Raw genomic sequence first — 22636 nt, 5'->3', positions numbered from 1 at the left:
GAGTACTCGGTGTATGCGGAGAGTACTCGGGGAGTACTCGGACATGTTAAATTATAAAGAAATTATTTTTTAGAGATTAAATATATGTCAAAAACACAAATTTACTAATATTTATAACAAAATACGTGAAAATGATATTCATTCTTTAATATGTTAGGCATAGAAATTATGTTATATTATTATTTAAGTCAAACTAGGCCCGAGTTGACCTACTAGATCCAATTCTGGCCGAGGTTGACCGCGTTTGACCGACTCCGAGTAATTAGGCGGAGTCAAAGAAAGTCGCCTCGGCAGCCTGCCTTGTAGCGACTACTCGGGGAGTACTCGGCCTTGGAAACCTTGTTTTACAACCATGCTAACAGGTGGTGGTGGTGGATGGCGGGTTGATGGCAGGTGGGTTAATGGTGGTTGTGGGTTGATGGTGGTGGCGGTGGCGGTGGCATGTGGGTTAATGGTGGCGGTCGGTTGATGGTGGTGACGGGATCTGAATATGAGAGAGAGAGAGAGAGAGAGAGAGTGGTATAGAGAGAGAAAGAGAGTTTATATATATAATAATTTTTAAAAAGGTTTTGTGTTGTTTTATTTTTTAAATAATATTAAATAATGGGGAAAAAGACTAAAATACCATTAGGTAACCAGATTTAACAAAAAAATCTAATTGAATTAGTGTTAAAGGACAAAACGTGTAACAAAATTCCCTATAAAGGGCAAAAACTGTCAAAATTCGTTGAAAATGACATCGCCTGAAAAAAGTATTAAGATAAGGGACAAAACATGTAATTTCTCCTTTTAACTTAGGGGAAGTTTATGATACTGAATTTGAATCCTTTTACAAGTATTTGAGTATACTGGAAGGGGTGATGTAGGGATGATAATGAAACCCGAACCTGATGGGAAAATCCGATACCCGAAACATACATGACGGGTATGGAGTTAGGTATGTGATTTATTTTGAAATCTTGGGACGGGTATGGGATTTGATGTTATATCCGTTTACCGGCCCGATTACCCGATTATATATCCCTATTTACCTGCTCCGGTTACCCGATTATATATCCCGTGCACCCTGTTAACACACCCGAGTTAAATATGTATTTTTTTTTATTAATGAATTCTTTATTTAGGTCAAACAAAACGAGTGTCATCTATATAAATAATCAAACTCTAATTTATGGGTTGAATTTTTTGTTATTCCAATAAAAGAATTAAAGAAATGTAAGTTTGGGTATGTTTTTGTTATTCTAATTCATGAGTTTCCAGTTATTTATTTAAAATTTAAAATAGGATGTAGCATGTGGACACGTTTTGTTCGGCCGGATAAGTTCTTTTTTGTTGAAAGCAAAATAGTGAAATTGAAATCGAGGATCAAGGATGACATATTTTTCTTGAATATATATTACTAGGTTATCACCCGCGAACTTCGCGGGTAGAAAAATTTACTTTATATTAATCGAGTTATGTCATTAAATAAAATAAAAATACATGTTTTCAAACGTAATTTTTTTATAATTGTTTTGAATTGAAAGTTGTAGTCAATGGGTTGCGAGTAATGTCAGAAACTTCGGGCAAGAACCGGAGGCAGAAACTTGCCTCTCTAAACAACCCATGAAACAAAAAAAAAACTTTTATTTTTTATAATAAAATATACACATGAAGTTGTTCGAACCTGCAAAACAAACTCATTTAATTAAATTTAGAAGTTAATTAAAAGTTTAAATTAGAAAATATAAACAACAAAAACTTTATTCATTAAAATATACACATGAAGTTGTTAACCTGAGCTTTACCAACATCTCTGCATCATCGACATCACAGAGTACATCCAAAATCATTTAACATCCTAAACCTGTAACAACCACCCAGATAAGAGACTTAATCTTCCAAGTACCTCGAATGGTTTGTCGGATCGTTCAAAATCCAGTATGTTTAACGCAACTTCACATCTCTATGAAAGAATCGGCTCTGGATCTTTGGAGAATTCCTCAAATAGAGATATACATTGGTCATCTACAAAAATGGTTTATTAAGGTCAGAAACATCAATTTTTTCATAAAAGGGTCCCGAGTCAACCCAACACAGCCGTTTTGACCCTAAAAACCATGTTTGACTACCTACCCAATATAGTCCATTTTCCACAAAATATTATTAAAAAGTATAGTAGATTTTAGAAGCATGGTTACCTTATATTTTTTGTTTTAAAAATGTGGCAACTCGCTCTCTATCCTCTTTTCTCTGTGTTAAATTATTCTTTTTTTCCTTTTCCTTTCAGTTTTTCCTTCAGAATATAATTCAGATTATAACAACCTCTCATTTTTTATACTTAAATGTGAATCTAATTGTTCAAACTTATTTGTCTACAATCAACAAAATCTCATATAACCAGCAATTTCATGCACAATCAAAGGTGTCACAATCAAACACAAACATAATTCAATCTACACATTTCTCAAAACACAATCTCTAACATCACTAACCTGTAGCAATAATTCAAAACCCTAACTAATGTGTTGTGCACTCACTAATATCTGCTACACATGTCTCATTTATTCATCTTCACAACTTCAAACACATCTTATCTAACACCTTATGCCAATCAACAAAATCTCATATATATAAACCTTGAATATTACTCAAACACATCTTATTTAATGAATCAAAATAAAATCACATAAACCTTGAATATTACTCAATTTATGACTATTATCCCACAAAACAAAACTTTGTCAACAAATTATACTAACTTATGCAATGGTAAACCATAAAAATAACAAATTAATTTAGATGATTAGCCTTGCAGAAAACCCAAAAAGTTTACCAGAATCGTTAACGAATAAAATCAGACTCAGATTGGGTTACTCAAGCGGATATTAATCACGAAAAAAATCAGACTCAGATTGCCATTACTTCAAAATTTAAATTTAAAATAATGATTGACTTCAAAATTTAAAATTTAAAATCTGAAAATCAAATCACTAATATCCAATCCCGTAAATCAAGCAAACTTATTAGGAAAGTCTAACCTTTCAAATTTAAATTGAATTTACAGTTTCGAAATTTAAAATCAAACACATTAATGGCAAACTTTCAAATCTAATAAGTTCTGTTCAAACTTATTTGTCTACAATCAACAAAATATCATATAACCAGCAATTTCATGCACAATCAAAGGTGTCACAATCAAACACAGACATAATTCAATCTACACATTTCTCATAACACAATCTCTAACATCACTAACCTGTGGCAATAATTCAAAACCCTAACTAATGTGTTGTGCACTCACTAATATCTGCTACACATGTCTCACTTATTCATCTTCACAACTTCAAACACATCTTATCTAATACTTTATGCCAATCAACAAAATCTCATACATCAATCAGCAATACAATGCACAATCAAAGACCTCACAATCAATTTCAAACATCAATCAATATACAAAATTTCTCAAGGCACAAATTTTAATATCACTAACCTAATGCGCTACTACTCAATAATGTGTCGGTGCCATGAAAAAACATCATAACCTTAACTAATGTGTTAACTTACCAAGGCTCAAGGCTGTATATTTTCCCAATGTTGTTTGTCCGACGCATCGTCACAAATCTAACAACCGAGTCAATCAAATTATTAGTCAAAACCCAATAAACAAAGTATACTAATATCCAATCCCGTAAATCAAGCAAACTTATTAGGAAAGTGTCACGGCCCCCGACCCGGTTTTACCCGTTTCAGGAGCCGCGGGACAGAAATCCCGTGATATTTATTTATGTGATTTTAGCAGCGGAAATTTTAACATCAGGATCGTTGTAAAGCTAAAACTTTTCCCGATTATTTTTATTTTACAATTCGGAATAAAAACCCCGATAATTTACAATACATAAGTTTTAATGATAAATTCTTATTTCAAAACATATTTCTCTATTTTATACTGAGCCACTATTTTAAGCTTGAAATGCTCCTCAGCACTTTTCCTGATTTACAGTAGATCACCTGAAACATGTTTGAAAAAGGTTTTGTCAGCGGGAAATACTGAGTGAATCATTCTATTTACTGAAAACGACACATTTGTTATATTTACAGTATTAAGGGTTTTTACATATGTTTATTATAACCAACTTTCAAGAATAGGTATTTGTCACAGACCAGCTATGTGACGGTGGTCATATCACCATTGGCTGTCCCAATGAGTGACGTATATCACTTTAGGCTCGCCCACCTAATGTGAAGGAAACAATAATAATATTGTGCACAATACCCCACATACCGGCTGTAATTTGGTGATTACATAAACTTAATCACTGTAATTATAACTTTTTGGAAAATAAATTGGAGTATTGTAAAACAGTTGATAAAAAGAGAATGACTCACATTGCAGATTTATATGGATAGAATATGATTTTAGCCCTGTTAACCTAATTTCAACAATAATGCACACAAAACAGGGTTAGTGATCAATACAGCAGTTACGATAACTCACGAGATCAAATTCTCACAACGAACGACAAAGTGCGATAATTAAACTCATTCATCGAATTAACGACAAACGACAAAGTATAACCCTAATGTGGGCAGCACTTAAACATTCTTTGGATATATTGATCTCGGAAAATGAATCGTAATAGCGATCGAGTAATTACCCTGTTTTGCGGCAGCAATTCGAAAGTAGTGTGTGTGTTTATTTGTAGTATAAGTGTGATAACTCGTCGTACAGAAAGCGTTTGGCCGACGTTTCAACTTCCAGATTCAAGTCCCAAGGCCCTCTATTTATACTGAAAATTTGCATCTCCCGCGTGTCGCGGAAGAATTCGGGGAACCTCCCGCGTATCGCCTGGGATGCCAATTTAGGGTAGGGTAGGTTTCGTGTCCAGTAGCTTGGGTGAGTTGACAGTTTTGCTTAATTCAATTCAGACAACGAATTTAGAGGATAATATTGATTAGGGTTTAATCCCCCCTGAGTTTTAGGGGCCCTGATCCTGATTCCGATTGTTTCAAAAATTTTAGGGTTAGTGTAGAATTGCTTGGGTTTCTCAATTAGGGTTTTCTTAATAGCTAATTACCACCCTAAGCATTAATTTTAGTGAGAGTTGTTACATCCTCACCACCTTAAGAAGAATCTCGTCCTCGAGATTTACTGAAATAGATGAGGGTATTTCCGCTTCATTTCTGACTCTAGCTCCCAAGTATATTCTGGCCCCCTCTTTGAATTCCATTTGACTTTCACCAGTACTAGTCGCTTGTGTTTGAGAAACTTGATTTTCCTATCTTCTATTTGTAAAGGTTTCTCTATGGATTTCAGCTTTTCATTTACCTCCACATCTTGAAGAGGTACTACCAAGGATTCGTCTGATAGACATTTCTTAAGATTGGATACATGAAATACATCATATACTCCAGCTAGTTCTTCTGGTAGTTGTAAGCGATAAGCAACTGGTCCGATTCGTTGAATCACTGGGAATGGTCCAACATATCTGGGACTCAGTTTTCCTTTCTTACCAAATCGTACTACTCCTTTCCAAGGAGATACTTTCAACAGTACTTTGTCTCCTATCTGGAATTCGAGTGGCTTGCGACGATTGTCTGCATAGCTTTTCTGGCGATCTCTGGCTGTTTTTAATCTTTCCTTGATTTGTGTTATCTTGTCTGTGGTTTCTTGCACGATTTCTGGTCCTGATAATTGACTTTCTCCTATTTCTGCCCAACATACGGGAGTTCTGCACTTGCGTCCATACAGTGCTTCGAATGGAGCGGCTTCAATGCTTGAGTGATAACTATTATTATAGGAGAATTCGATTAATGGTAAATGGTTATCCCAATTACCACCAAAGTCAATTACACATGCTCGGAGCATGTCTTCTAGAGTTTGGATCGTCCTTTCACTTTGTCCGTCTGTTTGTGGATGATATGCAGTACTTAAATTGAGTCGGGTTCCCATTGATTCTTGGAAACTTGTCCAGAAACGGGAACTGAAACGACTATCTCTATCCAATACAATGGAGAGTGGAACTCCATGTAAGGATACTATTTCATCTACATACAACTTGGCTAACCTTTCCATACTAAAGGTTTCCTTCATTGGTAGAAAATGAGCGGATTTGGTTGATCGGTCTACGATCACCCAAATGGCATCATTACCTTTTCTGGTTTTGGGTAACTTAGTAACAAAGTCCATTGTTATGAGTTCCCATTTCCATACAGGCATTTCTAATTGTTGTAGTACTCCTGAAGGTTTCTGATGTTCTGATTTAACTTGTGAACAAGTTAGACACTTGGATACGTATTCAGCTATATCTTTCTTCATTCCTATCCACCAGAAATTCTTTCTTAAATCTTGGTACATCTTATTGTTTCCTGGATGTACAGTATACCTAGATTTATGAGCTTCGTCTAAAATCTTTGACCTTAAATTTCCCTGTTTAGGTACCCAACTTCTGCTTTTGTGGAATTTCCAAATTCCATCATTTCCTTATTCCAATTCTTTTAGGTAATCTTTCATTCCTTCGGCATCGTCCTTGATTGCCGTTTCCTGAATTTCTTTCAATTGTTCCATTAAATCTACTTGTAGATTTATTCTAAGAGCACGGACTCGCCTTTGCTTCTCATGATACTTACGACTTAAGGCGTCTGCGACTACGTTTGCCTTTCCTTCGTGATATTGAATATCACAATCGTAATCACTCAGGATTTCCATCCATCTTCTTTGCCTCATATTTAACTCTTTTTGCCCAAATATATATCTTAAACTCTTATGATCTGTATAAACAGTAAACTTACTTCCATACAGATAATGTCTCCATATCTTAAGGGCAAAAACTATAGCTCCTAATTCTAAATCATGAGTCGTATAGTTTTTTTCATGCTTTTTCAATTGTCTGGAAGCATACGCAATTACCTTCTTGCGTTGCATCAACACACATCCGTATCCTAATTTTGAAGCATCACAATATACCTCAAAATCTTCTGTTCCTTCTGGTAAGGCTAAGATTGGAGCATTGGTTAATTTCGGCTTTAAGATTTTGAAGGCTTCTTCTTGTTTAGGTCCCCACTCAAACTTAGTGGCTTTACAGGTTAGCTTAGTTAATGGTACATCTATTTTGGAAAAATCCTTAATAAACCGTCTATAATATCCAGCTAATCCTATAAAACTTCTAATTTCCATTGCAGTTTGCGGAATCTTCCAATTGGTAATTGCTTCTATCTTAGCAGGATCTACGTGAATACCTTCGTGATTCACCATGTGTCCTAAGAATTGCACTTCTTGTAGCCAAAATTCACACTTTGAGAATTTAGCGTACAACTTTTCGTTTCTTAACAAAGTTAAGAGTGTATGCAAGTGCTGACAATGTTCGACCTGAATTTTTGAATAAATAAGTATGTCGTCTATGAAAACAATTAAAAGTTTATCCAAATATGGTTTACAGATTCTGTTCATCATGTCCATAAATGCTGCAGGTGCATTAGTTAATCCAAAGGGCATGACTGTAAACTCATAATGTCCATACCTAGTTCTAAAAGCAGTTTTAGGTATGTCTTCTTCTTGAACCTTTAATTGATGATATCCAGAGCGCAAGTCTATCTTAGAAAAATATTTAGCGCCTTGTAATTGATCGAAAAGATCATCAATCCTAGGTAATGGGTATCGATTCTTAATTGTAACTTTATTCAATTCTCTATAATCGATACACATTCTCATCGATCCATCTTTCTTTTTCACAAACAACACCGGTGCACCCCAAGGGGATGAACTAGGTTGTATAAATCCTTTGCTTAGTAATTCATCTAATTGCTTCTTCAATTCTAGCATTTCGGTAGGAGCTAATCGATAGGGTGCCTTGGCTATCGGTGTAGTTCCTGGAATTAGATGAATCCTAAATTCTACTTCTCTATCTGGTGGTAATCCAGGTAAATCTTCTGGAAATACATCTGGGTATTCTGAGACTACAGGGATTTCCTTAAGTTCTTTTCCTTTAGTACAAATGATTACTGAAATCATATATACTATTCCCTGTTTCCGTTCATAACTAGCAACTTTCATTACTGATATGAACTTCAGTGGCTTTCGAGGTTTATCTCCTGAAATCTTAATTATCTCTCTAGTAGGTGCTTGAATTTCCATAGAGTTTCTATCACAAATGATTTGAGCATGGTTGGCTATTAACCAATCCATTCCTAACACAACATCAAACTCAGCTAAATTCATAGGAAATAGGTTTGCAGTAAATTTATGACCTAAGAGTTCTATTTCTACTTTTTGCAAAACCTGATTGATTTTGACTGAATTCCCATCTGCAGTTTCAACTGTAAAAATCTGCCTAACGGTAGTTAAAGGTAACTTAAGAGCTTGACAGAATGAAGTATTTATAAAACTTTGGTTTGCACCAGAGTCAAATAATACTTTTGCATAAACGTTGTGAACTAAGAACGTACCGGCGATCACATCCGGGATGAGTTCTGCTTCTTGGGTGGTTAGCTGGAATGCTCTGGCATTCTTCTTAGTAGCTCCTTCAGCTGCCTTGGGTTTGTTGTCTACTGGGTTAACTAACTTAGGACATTCTGGTTTGATATGTCCGGCTTCCCCACAATTGTAACAAATTATGGATTTCTTTCTGCAGTTTTCTTCCCGATGTCCTGTTGTTTTGCAAAAATTGCAAAGTTTATTACATTTTCCAAAATGTTTCTTTTTGCAAATTTTGCAAAATGGCATAGTTGAAGATTGTCCTGTTCCTCTCTTTTTGAAACTACTACTATTACCCACCCTAAATCCTTGGGTAATTTTCTGAGCTAATTCCTTCTTCCTATCTTCATCTTTTGTGCGTATCAGTTCATCAGTTAAGGAGTTAGCTAATTCTACTGCATCGTCAATAGTGCGAGGTCTCGCAGCCTTAACGATATTTCGAATTTCGCTAATTAGTCCCCAAATATAGTGAGAAATGAGTACCGGTTCTGGCGAGGCCAGGTTAGGTACCACTCTAGCATATTCGAAGAATGTCGAAGTATAACCACGACAATCCACACCTAACATCCGATGAGTTAGGAACTTATTTGCCATTTGTTCCTTTTCATACTCAGGACAGAATTTTCTTTCTACCAGATTCTTGAATTCTTCCCAAGTCATAGCATAAGCCCTATTTCTTCCTTTAGCTTGTAACACAGTGTTCCACCATTCCAGTGCTCCTTCTTTAAACAGATTTGAAGCGTACATGACTTGATCATCTTTGGCACACTTGCTTATTGCAATCACTGCTTCGGTTTTCTCTAACCAACGCAGCGATGCAGTTGCCCCTTCATTGCCTGCAAATTCAGTGGGTTTACAAGCAAGAAATTCTTTGAAAGTGCAACCAGGTGTTGCAGCTTTCTGTTTCTTAGGGAGCGGCGTGTGCTGAGATTCATTGTCATGATTAACATGATTATGGCCACCGTTTATACTATTACTGAAGTTATCTTCAGTAGTACGTTTACTAGGAATGATATGTTGCGGTTCGATTGGACTTTTTACAGCAGCAACAAATGCTGGAATAGCATTGGCTATCCCTTGAGCAACAATATTTTCAATATCTTGTCTAGTCATATATTGATCTCCTGGATGTTGCTCCGACTGATTAACCTCATTTACTGGTTCATTACCATTATTTGCCATCTGATGATATATAATAATTTTTATTAGTATTTGATAAATAGTAATCATATATACAAACAATCAGACAATTCACAATGCACATAAAGTCAAAACTATCGATTTCTCGATTCCATTTCATATCCGTTATAGTATGCATCACTACACACAGATATTTTACAAAGTTTTATTTGGAGTTATGTTACAGACTGATTTCACTATTTACTATACTATTACACAACTATAGTTTTACCATCTTCCTATCCCTCATCATTTGTTATTCTAAAAACACATTTCCCTTTCATCATACTTCCAAGCAATCTGTCCCCCTATCTCCCTGATTCTATTCCCTGCATCCATCAACTCTTCACCGAAATGGCGAAGTTCAGCCATATTCGCAGTGCTCATTGGTGGATTAGGTAGGGGTTCTGGATCGAATTGCGGAAGGAAGGAATAAGGGTCGTTGACAATATTTTGAAATTGCCAATCATTTGTCCACCATTCTTCCATTTCTACCGGTTGGGCGTGGACTATTGGGTCTGGGATTGCTGGTGCAAAATTCATAGGGAGTGGATTTTCACTAGGATAGGTAAAAACATTTGTATTGACAGGCTGAATAGTTTCACAGTTTGCCAATAGAAAATCTATTTTATCCTGAAAAGTTATTCCCTGGTTTTGGTTTTGATTGGAGCTCTCTCCGATTTCTATCTGAGTTGGTCTAGAACCTTGTCCTACTTCCATTTCTATTTCTTTAGAATATTCCTCAAACTGTATTTCCATTTGCCTAGAATCTTTCTTAACTTCAGTTTCCATCTCTTGCTGTTTAGAACTCTCCTTAATTACAATTTCTTTTCCTTTTTCTAAAGGGTTGTTTATTTTAGGAAGTTTCGGAACTGGCTTTTTCCTATGAATACGACTACCCCATACATAATTCTTCTTTTTCTTTCGTTTTGGCTTTGTCAAGGGTGGAGTATGGAATTCTACAGGTTGGTCCATATCAGCAAAGTATCCAGTAAACTCTTGGGAAACTTCTATATTCACCGGGTACAGATTGAGGTTCTGAAAAGCTTCAGATATCTCGCTCATGCTGTGTAGCATATATGCAAAATGCACAAAAATGCTAAGTTAAAACTTTGGAACAAAGTTTAACAAATAAACATCGAAGTTTTATTGCACACTATTTGTACAAAATAACAGGAAAGAACACACTCAGATTTATTTATTTACTGAGAAGTGTTATTACTAGACTTAGGGTATTTAAAGATTTGCATGTTCTGCTACAGTGGCTAGCATATATAAATTTGACCATTTCTCATCTAGCTTATTTTCCCAAGGTGATTTATTGATTAACTCCTGGGTTTCCTTTTTAATCCTCTTTTCTCGGATTTGCTCTTTACTTTTCTTAATAATCATACTCCTTTTTCTAGGAGAAAGTGGATTCTCATATTGTGTCTTTCGCACAAATATTCCTTCTTCAGGAATTGTAGGGAGCTTTGAAAATTTTAGTTTTGGATGAACATCCCTCTTCGTAGACTGACCTATCTAATTTAAGATAGATATCTTGTAACTTTTGCTTACCCATACTGTAACTAACAAATAGTCAATTAAAAACACATAATCACATAATAGTAATCAGGAAAAACTAAGTATCTTTTAAATACTTAATTAGCTTAACTCAGTGTCTCTGATACCACCTTATTTCTGTCACGGCCCCCGACCCGGTTTTACCCGTTTCAGGAGCCGCGGGACAGAAATCCCGTGATATTTATTTATGTGATTTTAGCAGTGGAAATTTTAACATCAGGATCGTTGTAAAGCTAAAACTTTTCCCGATTATTTTTATTTTACAATTCGGAATAAAAACCCCGATAATTTACAATACATAAGTTTTAATGATAAATTATTATTTCAAAACATATTTCTCTATTTTATACTGAGCCACTATTTTAAGCTTGAAATGCTCCTCAGCACTTTTCCTGATTTACAGTAGATCACCTGAAACATGTTTGAAAAAGGTTTTGTCAGCGGGAAATACTGAGTGAATCATTCTATTTACTGAAAACGACACATTTGTTATAATTTACAGTATTAAGGGTTTTTACATATGTTTATTATCAACCAACTTTCAAGAATAGGTATTTGTCACAGACCAGCTCTGTGACGGTGGTCATATCACAATTGGCTGTCCCAATGAGTGACGTATATCACTTTAGGCTCGCCCACCTAATGTGAAGGAAACAATAATAATATTGTGCACAATACCCCACATACCGGCTGTAATTTGGTGATTACATAAACTTAATCACTGTAATTATAACTTTTTGGAAAATAAATTGGAGTATTGTAAAACAGTTGATAAAAAGAGAATGACTCACATTGCAGATTTAGTATGGATAGAATATGATTTTAGCCCTGTTAACCTAATTTCAACAATAATGCACACAAAACAGGGTTAGTGATCAATACAGCAGTTACGATAACTCACGAGATCAAATTCTCACAACGAACGACAAAGTGCGATACTTAAACTCATTCATCGAATTAACGACGACAAAGTATAACCCTAATGTGGGCAACACTTGAACATTCTTTGGATATATTGATCTCGGAAAATGAATCGTAATAGCGATCGAGTAATTACCCTGTTTTGCGGCAGCAATTCGAAAGTAGTGTGTGTGTTTATTTGTAGTATAAGTGTGATAACTCGTCGTACAGAAAGCGTTTGGCCGACGTTTCAACTTCCAGATTCAAGTCCCAAGGCCCTCTATTTATACTGAAAATTTGCATCTCCCGCGTGTCGCGGAAGAATTCGGGGAACCTCCCGCGTATCGCCTGGGATGCCAATTTAGGGTAGGGTAGGTTTCGTGTCCAGTAGCTTGGGTGAGTTGACAGTTTTGCTTAATTCAATTCAGACAACGAATTTAGAGGATAATATCGATTAGGGTTTAATCCCCCCCTGAGTTTTAGGGGCCCTGATCCTGATTCCGATTGTTTCGAAAATTTTAGGGTTAGTGTAGAATTGCTTGGGTTTCTCAATTAGGGTTTTCTTAATAGCTAATTACCACCCTAAGCATTAATTTTAGTGAGAGTTGTTACAGAAAGACTAACTTTTCAAATTTATATTCAATTTACAGATTCGAAATTTGAAATCAAACACATTAATGGCAAACTTTCAAATTTAAATTTAACATAATAATTGACTTCGAAATTGAAAATTCAAAATCAAACACAATAGTGGTTTATTTCAAAATTTAAATTTAGAATAATGATTAACTTCAAAATTTAAAATTTAAAATCTGAAAATCAAATCACTAATATCTAATCTCGTAAATCAAGCAAACTTATTAGGAAAGTCTAACCTTACCAAGCAAAACCAACTGACATGGTACCAATTTACAGCAATAGCAAGCATATCTCTGTCCAACATAGTTGCAGCCAAAAACTCCGGACCATCCAAAATAAACACCTAATGAATCAAAATAAAAGCACATCCCTAAAATTACAAATAATATAGTCAAAGCATCTCATAAAAAAACATCAGGATTTCAAAGCATTCAAAATTTAAAATCAAACACAATAATGGTTTACTTCAAAATTTAAATTTAAAATAATGATTCACTTCAAAATTTAAAATTTAAAATCTGAAAATCAAATCACTAATATCCAATCCCGTAAATCAAGCAAACTTATTAGGAAAGTCTAACCTTTCAAATTTAAATTCAATTTACAGATTCGAAATTTAAAATCAAACACGTTAATGAAAAACTTTCAAATTTAAATTTAAAATAATGATTGATTTAAAAATTTAAAATTTAAAAATCAAATCATTAAGGAAATATACCAAAAATATAGGATCATATTCCTCAATCAACTTTAACAACGAATGAGAGTTGTTTTTTAGGATCCATAACTGCAAAGAAAGTAACCATTGTTTTAAAAAATATATAATGGTAATATATTTATAGAAACAAAGTCTATTTACAGAAACCGAATCATAATTCCGAATACAAAAATAATCTTTAACAACAGTAATCTGTTTATAGAAACAAAAACAACTTTAAAATTGAAATCAAAGTCATCTTTAAAGAATTAACAACTAACTAAATACAAAAATTATAACTCAATGACTCACGATAAATCATCATCAATAATTTTAAGACATTGACATATGAAAGTTGTTCTCCCCACAATAAGGTTGCAAAATCATATGGTATTTTCTATCAATCGAAACAAAAAAAAAACATATAAGTTGCAATAACTTATTGTGTGCACAAAACTGAAAACTTAAGAAACATACCAAAAATATAGGATCATAGTCCCCAATCAACTTTAACAACGAAGGAGCGTTGTTTTCATGATCCATAACTGCAATGGAAGTAACCACTGTTTAAAAAAAAATATAACGGTAATCTTTTTATAGAAACAAAGTCTATTTACATAAACCGAATCATAATTTCGAATACAAATCATCTTTAACAACACTAATCTATTTATAGAAACAAAAACAACTTTAAAAAGAAATTAAAGACATCTTTAAAGAATTAACAATTAACTAAGTACAAAAATCATAACTAAATACAAAAAAATTATAACTCACAAAACAAACCATAAGAACTTCAAAAGATAATCACATAAAATTTCAAATTAACACCTAAAGACAAAAATAAAAAAGAAAGACTATACATATCAAAAAACAAACAACACCAACAAAACTGAACTAACCTGTTTTTGGTCGACGAACAATTCGAAAAATATAGGATCATAGTCCTCAATCGACTTTAATAACGAAGGAGCGTTGTTTTCATTATCCATAACTGCAAAGGAAGTAACCATTGTTTAAAAAAAATATAACGGTAATCTATTTATAGAAACAAAGTCTATTTACAGAAACCGAATCATAATTTCAAATACAAAAATCATCTTTAACAACACTAATCTATTTATAGAAACAAAAACAGATTTAAAAAGAAATTAAAGACATCTTTAAAGAATTAAAAACTAATTAAATACAAAAATTATAACTAAAATACAAAAAATTATAACTCACAAAACAGTGTAAGATATACGTTTTCTTCAACTTCTCATAGGAACCCATTCAATAGTTCCTTGTAGGGGAAGGAGTCTGAAAGAAGCTCTTCACCTAAAATTACAAAACACAAAAAGTTTGTGAGATATGCAATTCGAGTACAAAAACAATAGTCAAAGACTCGAAGCATCCCTAAAATTACAAATAATATAGTCAAAGCATCTCATAAAAAAACATCAAGATTTCAAAGCATACAAAATTTAAAATCAAACACAATAATGGTTTACTTCAAAATTTAAATTTAAAATAATGATTGACTTCAAAATTTAAAATTAAAATCTGAAAATCAAATCACTAATATCCAATCCCGTAAATCAAGCAAACTTATTAGGAAAGTCTAACCTTTCAAATTTAAATTCAATTTACAGATTCGAAATTTAAAATGAAACACATTAATGGAAAACTTTTAAATTTAAAATTTAAATAGAAACCTTAATTCCGGAAAAATTATCATACTAAAAATAAATCACTAAAATTTAAATTTGAGGTTTCAAAAAAAAAAAAAAACATTAACGAAATTTAAAATTGCTCAAAATTTTAAATTTAAAATTTGAATTCCGGAAATAGAAATAGAAACCCTAATTCCGGAAAATAATCATACTAAAAATAAATCACTAACGAAATTTAAAATTGCTCAAAATTTTAAATTTAAAATTTAAATTCCGGAAATATAAATAGAAACCTTAAAATTTTAAATTTGAGGTTTCAAAAAACGTAACACCATTTATTTATAGAAACAGAAACCTTAATTCCGCAAAATTATCATACTAAAAATAAATCACTAACGAAATTTAAAATTGCTCAAAATTTTAAATTTAAAATTTAAAATAGAAACCTCAAAATTTAAAATTTTAAATTTGAATTCTGAAAATTATATCACTAACATCCAATGCCATAAATTATCATACTAAATATAAATCACCATTTATTTGCTATAAGTTTAAAACAAAATAAAAAAAAAGATAAATATCAGTTTACTTAAAATATGATTAGTAATTAGAATACACATAAACGTACCAAAAATATCGGGTCATCTTCATCAATAAGCTTTAAAAATGAAGGACTGTTGTGTAAGGGATGCATATCTGAAAAATATATATGAAGGTTTTTAAAAAAATAAAACGGTAAAGTATTTATAGAAAAATAATCAATATTCCTAAATCAACAATCAATAAGCTTTAAAAGATAATTTAATCAATTGAGAAACTTCCAAATCCAAAAATAAAAAGAAACGGTTTAAAAAAATAAAAAATATTTATTTTTTAGAAACAAAATCAATATTCCGAAGACAAAAACATTATACTGGATGAAAAAATATCAGACCACTGTAAATCTTCATCAACATAATCAAAAAACATCGGACACAATCAAAACATATCATCATCAACAACAAACTAAAAGACTGTAAATAAAAATATGAGTAACATGAGAACAAAATCAAAACATCAAAAAAATATCATTTCATATGATTGGAATCGGATAATGCAAAATCATCATCAACAAACAACGAAAAAAAAAAGAAAAATCAAACAATAAGCATCTGCGGAGAAGGAGATGAAGAACAAATTTTTTATAGATTGTTGATTAAACTTACATATAACAAGTTCGATCAACAAAAAAAAAAAACATAAAAATCATCAAAAATTCACATTAAACATTTACAATAAATAACAATCTAATATAAATTACATACCTGCAAATTATGTGGAACGATCTACAAACAAATAACAACGAAAATGATTAAGATCTGCCGAATGGGTTTTGAACAAAAAAAAAGTTCCTATAATATCTAATAACATAAATAAACAGTATAAGATCTAATTACAGATGAAACCGTAGATGAGCTTTAGGGTTTGTAAAATTGAATGTGGATGAAAGATGATTGAATAACAAAATTGAGAGAAGAAACTAACCATATTGTGAAGAACTTTTGACGATTTCTCCGGTCGATTAGGGTTTTGACGGATACGAAAGACCACAAGCAAACCCTAGATATGACAAAACACATCGTAAATCATTATTAAACAGCAAACAAATCGATCTCTTCAAATCTGGAAACATGAAACAAATAGCATTTACATGAAGATGAAGAAAGCATCAAAACATTGACGTCCTTATGAATCTCATCTGAATATGTAAGATAGTTGATGAAATCGAAAAAAATCAAAGATGTATTAGATTAACAATACGAAAACAAATAAGGAATGGCATAATAACATACCTAAGGACGATGAATCTCTAAAAAACGAAGAAGCAGATTTAGGAAATGGTATGTAGGGTTTGTGAAAAGTGAGGTTATGAGATATGGTGGTCTGGTAAAGATGATATATAGGATCCGTTTTTTAATATTGGGTGACCCGAATCACAGCCGGATCCCGCCACTTTTTTGTTAAAATCGTGAATGATGAAGGCATTTGAGAATTCCCTCCTAAACTCAAAAATATAAGTTGCCACATCAGCAAAAATGTCCCAAATCCAATGCCACCTAGCCCAAATCACATCTCATTTATATATATATATATATATAGATTTTATTATTAAAAATTTTGAATCGTTTTGGTTCTTTTGAAACGTTTTGGATTAAAAAAATAAAAAACGTTTTGGTTCTTTTGAATATGTGTTGATTCAAGTATTTCCTTAGCTTCTTTTGAATATGTATCGGTTTCACAATTGACGGTAGTAGCTGACTAATTTACGAATTGTATCACATTTTAGCCTTTTGTATTAGTTTTGAACTCAACATACATCGATTTTTACTCATTAATACTCGATGGTTATGCTCGAACCCCGAAACTCATGAGCATACCCGAAATTCGCGGGTATGGCCGATACCCGACGGGTTTTGGGCCATGTATGAGACAAGTTTTTTTAACTGGTTATAGGGTTGGGATTAGCCATACGTGACCCATTGCTATCCCTAGGGTGATGTTAGGGTATGGGGGACTTTGAAAAACAAAATTCAAGTTTCAGACACATCATTAAAGAAAACAAGGGGCAACACCCATGGAGATTTGTCTTTGGCATGGGACAACGCCATGAAAAATGAGTATGGGGTGGTGTTTGTGATGTGGAAGGGCTTGTGATCCCCTTTCCACGCATCCATTCTGTGTAGACTAAAAAGTTTGAAATTCAAAATTTACTAAACGGAAGTTATTGTGTATTTGTCCTAAAAAATAAAAGGAACTGTTGTAAAAAAATAATATAAAATTTTATAGAATTGTTTTAACATTTTTTGATACATAATACCTATTAAATATTTGCCAATGCTTTAAATGAAGGCTCTATAAAATACATCAATAAGAACGATCATACATACTAAAATCTTTCTTATGACAAAGTAATGCAAACGCATGGGCTAGGGTATGAGTATGGTAAGATGTAGCTAACCAATACATTTATCTAAATGGATATACATGATGTTTCCACGAAGACCTTCGACTAGCCTTCACCAGAGTTTCCTCTGGCTCCGCCCCGCTCAAGTATAGTTCACCATCTTTCGGTTCCCGACAGGCATGCTCACACTTGTGAAAATCTCAAAAGTGTTGGAAACTTCACAAGTGATGGTACGATTCGACATCGAGGTTTGCTAGTCATTAGGACACGTTCACTAGTCGTTGGGCATGAAATCACGACTCGGTGTGCAAGTGGGCATGTTGTTGGGGTGTGTACACAAGTCGGTGTGCGACATGCAAACTATATTAGAAACATGAATTTTTGTTATGGAAACTTGAATAGTAGAAACACAAAAGGTACTAACATATAGTGTTAGAAAGCTACTAGTAACAAACGCTGGAAAAGTAAAATAGTGAAAGATAAAAAAGATGGAGACACGAAGACAAAAAATGTAACGTAACTTACAAAAGCAATCAAAAGTTTATGCGCAGGTAATTCCCTCCACATGTTCTCAAAGAGGTACAAGCCTATTAAATTAATGTCTAAACCGCTCATCTCAATTCATTTTGAGTGTCTCTCCCCTCATCCCATCCACCGCAAGAGTTTCTACAACTCTAAATAATAATAAAAATTAGGGGTGTCAATCGTGTTAGTTTAATAGGTTTTGGTTTTGTGGGTTAACGGGTTGAAAATTTTCAACCCTACCTAATCCGTATATTTATTTATTTATTTATTTGTGTCATGTTGTGCTGGACCCATTTAAAATTGTGTCGTGTTCAGATCATGTTTTGTGTCGACCCATTTAATGTTAGTTGGTGAATAACTAGTTATGAATAATAACCAGTGGCTTCGTAACAATCTAAATAATTGATATTCACCAATTTACACATACTTTAGTCCCCCATTTTATCCCCATTTTATGCGTTTTTGGCCGTAAAACCGTGAATCGGATACTTAATCAGGTATACTTTTTTTTACAGGCCTAAAACAGCACACCAAACAAGAAGATGATGAGAACGAGGACTATTCAGACGAAACGACAAAGCTGCGAACATTCTGTGAAGATTCTGACCTGGGCATTTGGAACGACCGTGCAATGAATGGCACGACCGTGCGTATCCGACAACAGAGCTCTGCCCAGCAATGCACGCCAGTGCTATCAAGAGTGCAAGCCAATCCCGGAGTTGAACGACCGTGCGGATGGTTGCACCCCGTGCGGATCCGATGTCTAGCACCAACCCGGAAATGCACACCAGTGCAGCTGCTCGTGCCAGCCAAAACGCGGAGATGAACGATCGTGCTGCCAGTGGAATGGTCGTGCGGCTACGAAGACCGGTCAAGATCTGATGATGTCATACGGTATGGTGAACAGTGATTCAAAAAGTGAACGGTCGTGCACTTTATTGGCACGATCGTGCGATCGCAAAATGTTATAAAAACAGACAGAAACATGGTTCAAAATTCTGGACTTTTGGGAGCTCTTTAGGGGATTTTGCAGGCTCCGAAGGCTCTTGCTTTCACCCGGATTCAAGCCCCATTGTGCCGATTAGCTCCGGTACTATCCGGATTCTTAATCTTGTGCTTGTTTATGGTTTGATTTCTTAAATCTTTCCATGATTTTGTTATGTTTCAAGCATTTAGATTGATTATTATGTATTATTGTAAGCCTTTGGGCAAAAACACTAGAATTCCTTGCTTAACTACAACCATTAGTATGTTAATTATGTTTGTAATGACACTTTGAAGCATTTTCTATGTTAATCCTTGATGATTAGTTTGCAACCTTGTTTATTGATGTTGATTTCTTGATTATAAGTAATTATCTTGGATGATTGGTATATGGTTAGTTGAGATAATTGAAAGATGACGCTTAATTAATCATGTATTAGTAGACTTTAAACTTGGTTAACTAGTTTAACTTGGTTAAAATGTGTGCACCATGATACTAGAAATGGTTAATGGTTTAATAAGGGGTAATCATCGTTAATCAAGAAAGCTTTCCTTCACGTAAGGACCTTAACGGGTTAAATGGTGTTGTTATGAATTCTTGACATGAATTATTAGCTTAGTTAGTGATTTAGGCCAGAATTGCTATCTTGGTGAATTTATGTGCAAGATTTGTAAAATGAACTCGGTTGTGATTTAATCTAGTTTATGCTTGTCTCGGTGGTTGCATTGTGTTTATCGGTGTCACTTTCCTTGATTAAGTGAGGTTAGAAAACTCCTAACGGATGACTAACCTATCTTTAGGGGATTTTCATAGACATTTATCAATTGCACGTTAAAGAAAAATCTTAGGTGGTTAAAGTGTGTTTATCGTTTTAGCTTTCCGAATGATTGTCATGTTAGGATTTCCGAAAGGGATACTAATTGTCTTGAACATGGAAAATTAATCAAATGTTTCAAGTGACAAAACCGACTTAGTTCATATACTTTGGTTGTGTAAAAAGCAAGGCTATATACTTATTTTCTTATTTGGAGTCTATTATGTTTTTATATATCTTTGCTTATGCTTATTTTAGTTTTTAGAAAAATCAATCACTTTTCTTCCTACCGGTAGTTTAATGACAAAGGTCTAGCATTATTTCTCCGCCCACATCCTTGGATCGACACTTGGTTCTTACCGATACTTTACTACTTATATGACGGGGTACACTTGCCCTTTCGTGTGTGTTTTAATGTTGAAGTATAAATCATTTTTATATATTTAAAACCGAATCGTGTGTTATATTCTTTGTAAAAACATGTATATACGCGCACACGTCAAGTTTTTGGCACCGTTGCCGGGGATGTGGCGAGCTTTAGGAAGAACCCGAGTCATTATTTTATCGGTGTACATATTTGTTAATATTTGTGAATATTTTCGTGATTATTTATTCATTGATTTATTTGTTAATATTTCTTGTTTTTAATTTAATTTATTCATTTTCAAGATTATTTCATACACTTGTAAATTTTTATTCCGTTTATTTGTTCGAATTCGAACTTGTTATTCATTTATTCTTTGAATTTTCGGCTCCGAAAAATGATTTCCACACTAGTTGATTCGATTATTTTTATTGTTTTAATTTTTATAAAATTTCGGGCCCGTTTTAGAATTTTTATAAAATTTTCAGCCCATTTAAATAACAATTCTGTTTCCCAGCAAAAAAACAAATAGCATTATTATATTAATAAAATATTCACGGTGTCCATTTTTCGTTTGCAGGTTGATGTCCTCAACCCCCGCTCCAGAAGTTGTTGAGCCGTCAGACGAACCTGAACGTGATTTGAGGAGACGCCTTCGCGAGAGATCCCGTGCGGTTGGGCTGCTGCTCGCAGCTGGTGAGCCGGAGCCGGTGGTACCCGCTGAAGCCGAGGGCTCAGGGGACGAAGGACACATCATCATGGCGGACGACGAGCGACCTTTGAATGAATCAAATCAGCCCGGAGGAACAGGCTTGGAGCCCAGTATTATTAGACCTACTATAGATGCACCTACTTTTGAAATTAAATCTAGTATTATTAATATGGTGCAGAATTCAGTGCAGTTTGACGGGCGCGAGCATGAAGATCCCTGACGACATATAGCGGCTTTTCTCGAGGTTTGTTCGACATTCAAGATTAGGGATGTTTCAGAGGATGCTGTTCGGTTGAGTTTGTTTCCATTCTCACTGCGGGACAAAGCCAGAGCTTGGCTGATGTCACTTCCAGCTGGGTCCATCAGGACCTGGAATGAGCTGGCGGAGTTATTTATGCAAAAATACTTTCCGCCTGAGAAAACAACCAAGCTGAGAAACCGGATCGTGACCTTTCGCCAGGATGAGGGAGAGTCGTTGCACGTGGCCTGGGAGCGGTTCAAAGACTTGTTACTTGATGTTCCACATCATGGCTTTTCCAAAAGACAGCTGGTATTGACGTTTTATCAAGGGCTTAACTACGACACGCAGGAGAGATTAGATGTGAATGCAGGAGGCGACCTAGGAACAAAGATGCCAAATGAAGCCTATGCCATCATCGAAAAAGCTGCGTTGAAGTCTAGCTCACGTCGGGAGGGAGAGAGAGGCCGGACATCATCATCATCATCTCGCCCAGGAGTTCACGCGGTGGACGACTACACAGCCATTACTGCACAAATCTCAGCTCTTTCAGCAAAATTTGATAAGTCCCAGATGGTTGCACAGGCTAGCTCAGGGTGTGACCAGTGCGGAGTGTCACACGAGCTTGGTGCATGCTTCCAGGGAGTTCCATATGATGGCCAAGAAGAGGTAGATTTCGTGAGTAATCAGGTGAGGCCGCAGAACAATCCGTACAACAACACATACAATCCCGGATGGAGGAATCACCCAAATTTTTGGTGGAGAGCGAATGTGGGTAATCAAAACCCACTAGGATTTGCCCAGCGCGCTCCAGCGCCGCAGCAGGCTCATGGTCAGCAATTCCAGCAATACAACCAACCTTTCCAGCCTCGTCCATATTCGTACCAAAATCAGGGCGCCGGGAGTAGCTCCCAGCAGCAGGCCCCTCAATCAAGTTCTAAGCTGGAGGAAATGATGGCTCAGCTT

The 22636-nt window shown here is 34.5% G+C and overlaps 2 long non-coding RNA genes across 3 annotated transcripts; both read right to left on the bottom strand.

Moving 5' to 3' along the window:
- Positions 1–1627: 1627 nt before the first annotated feature.
- LOC110874728 lies at positions 1628–13959 on the bottom strand. 2 transcript variants are annotated; one of them, XR_002556171.2, is made up of 4 exons: positions 13911–13959; positions 12973–13079; positions 3550–3606; positions 1628–2007 (listed from the first exon to the last, which is right to left on the bottom strand). It is a non-coding gene; the product is annotated as an uncharacterized LOC110874728 (long non-coding RNA). The 2 variants fall into 2 exon arrangements; XR_002556170.2 differs by having other exon boundaries at positions 12978–13079.
- A 716-nt stretch (positions 13960–14675) lies between these two features.
- Positions 14676–16800, bottom strand: LOC110874730. Its single transcript, XR_004867366.1, has 3 exons — positions 16613–16800; positions 16393–16413; positions 14676–14753 (listed from the first exon to the last, which is right to left on the bottom strand). It is a non-coding gene; the product is annotated as an uncharacterized LOC110874730 (long non-coding RNA).
- Between the last annotated feature and the right edge of the window lie 5836 nt (positions 16801–22636).

This window comes from Helianthus annuus, chromosome 9 (genome assembly GCF_002127325.2).
Source record: "Helianthus annuus cultivar XRQ/B chromosome 9, HanXRQr2.0-SUNRISE, whole genome shotgun sequence".
In the NCBI taxonomy this organism is placed as follows: Eukaryota; Viridiplantae; Streptophyta; class Magnoliopsida; order Asterales; family Asteraceae; genus Helianthus; species Helianthus annuus.
Note: the sequence above shows the minus strand (reverse complement) of the source record. Positions and strands in the feature narration are given on the sequence as shown.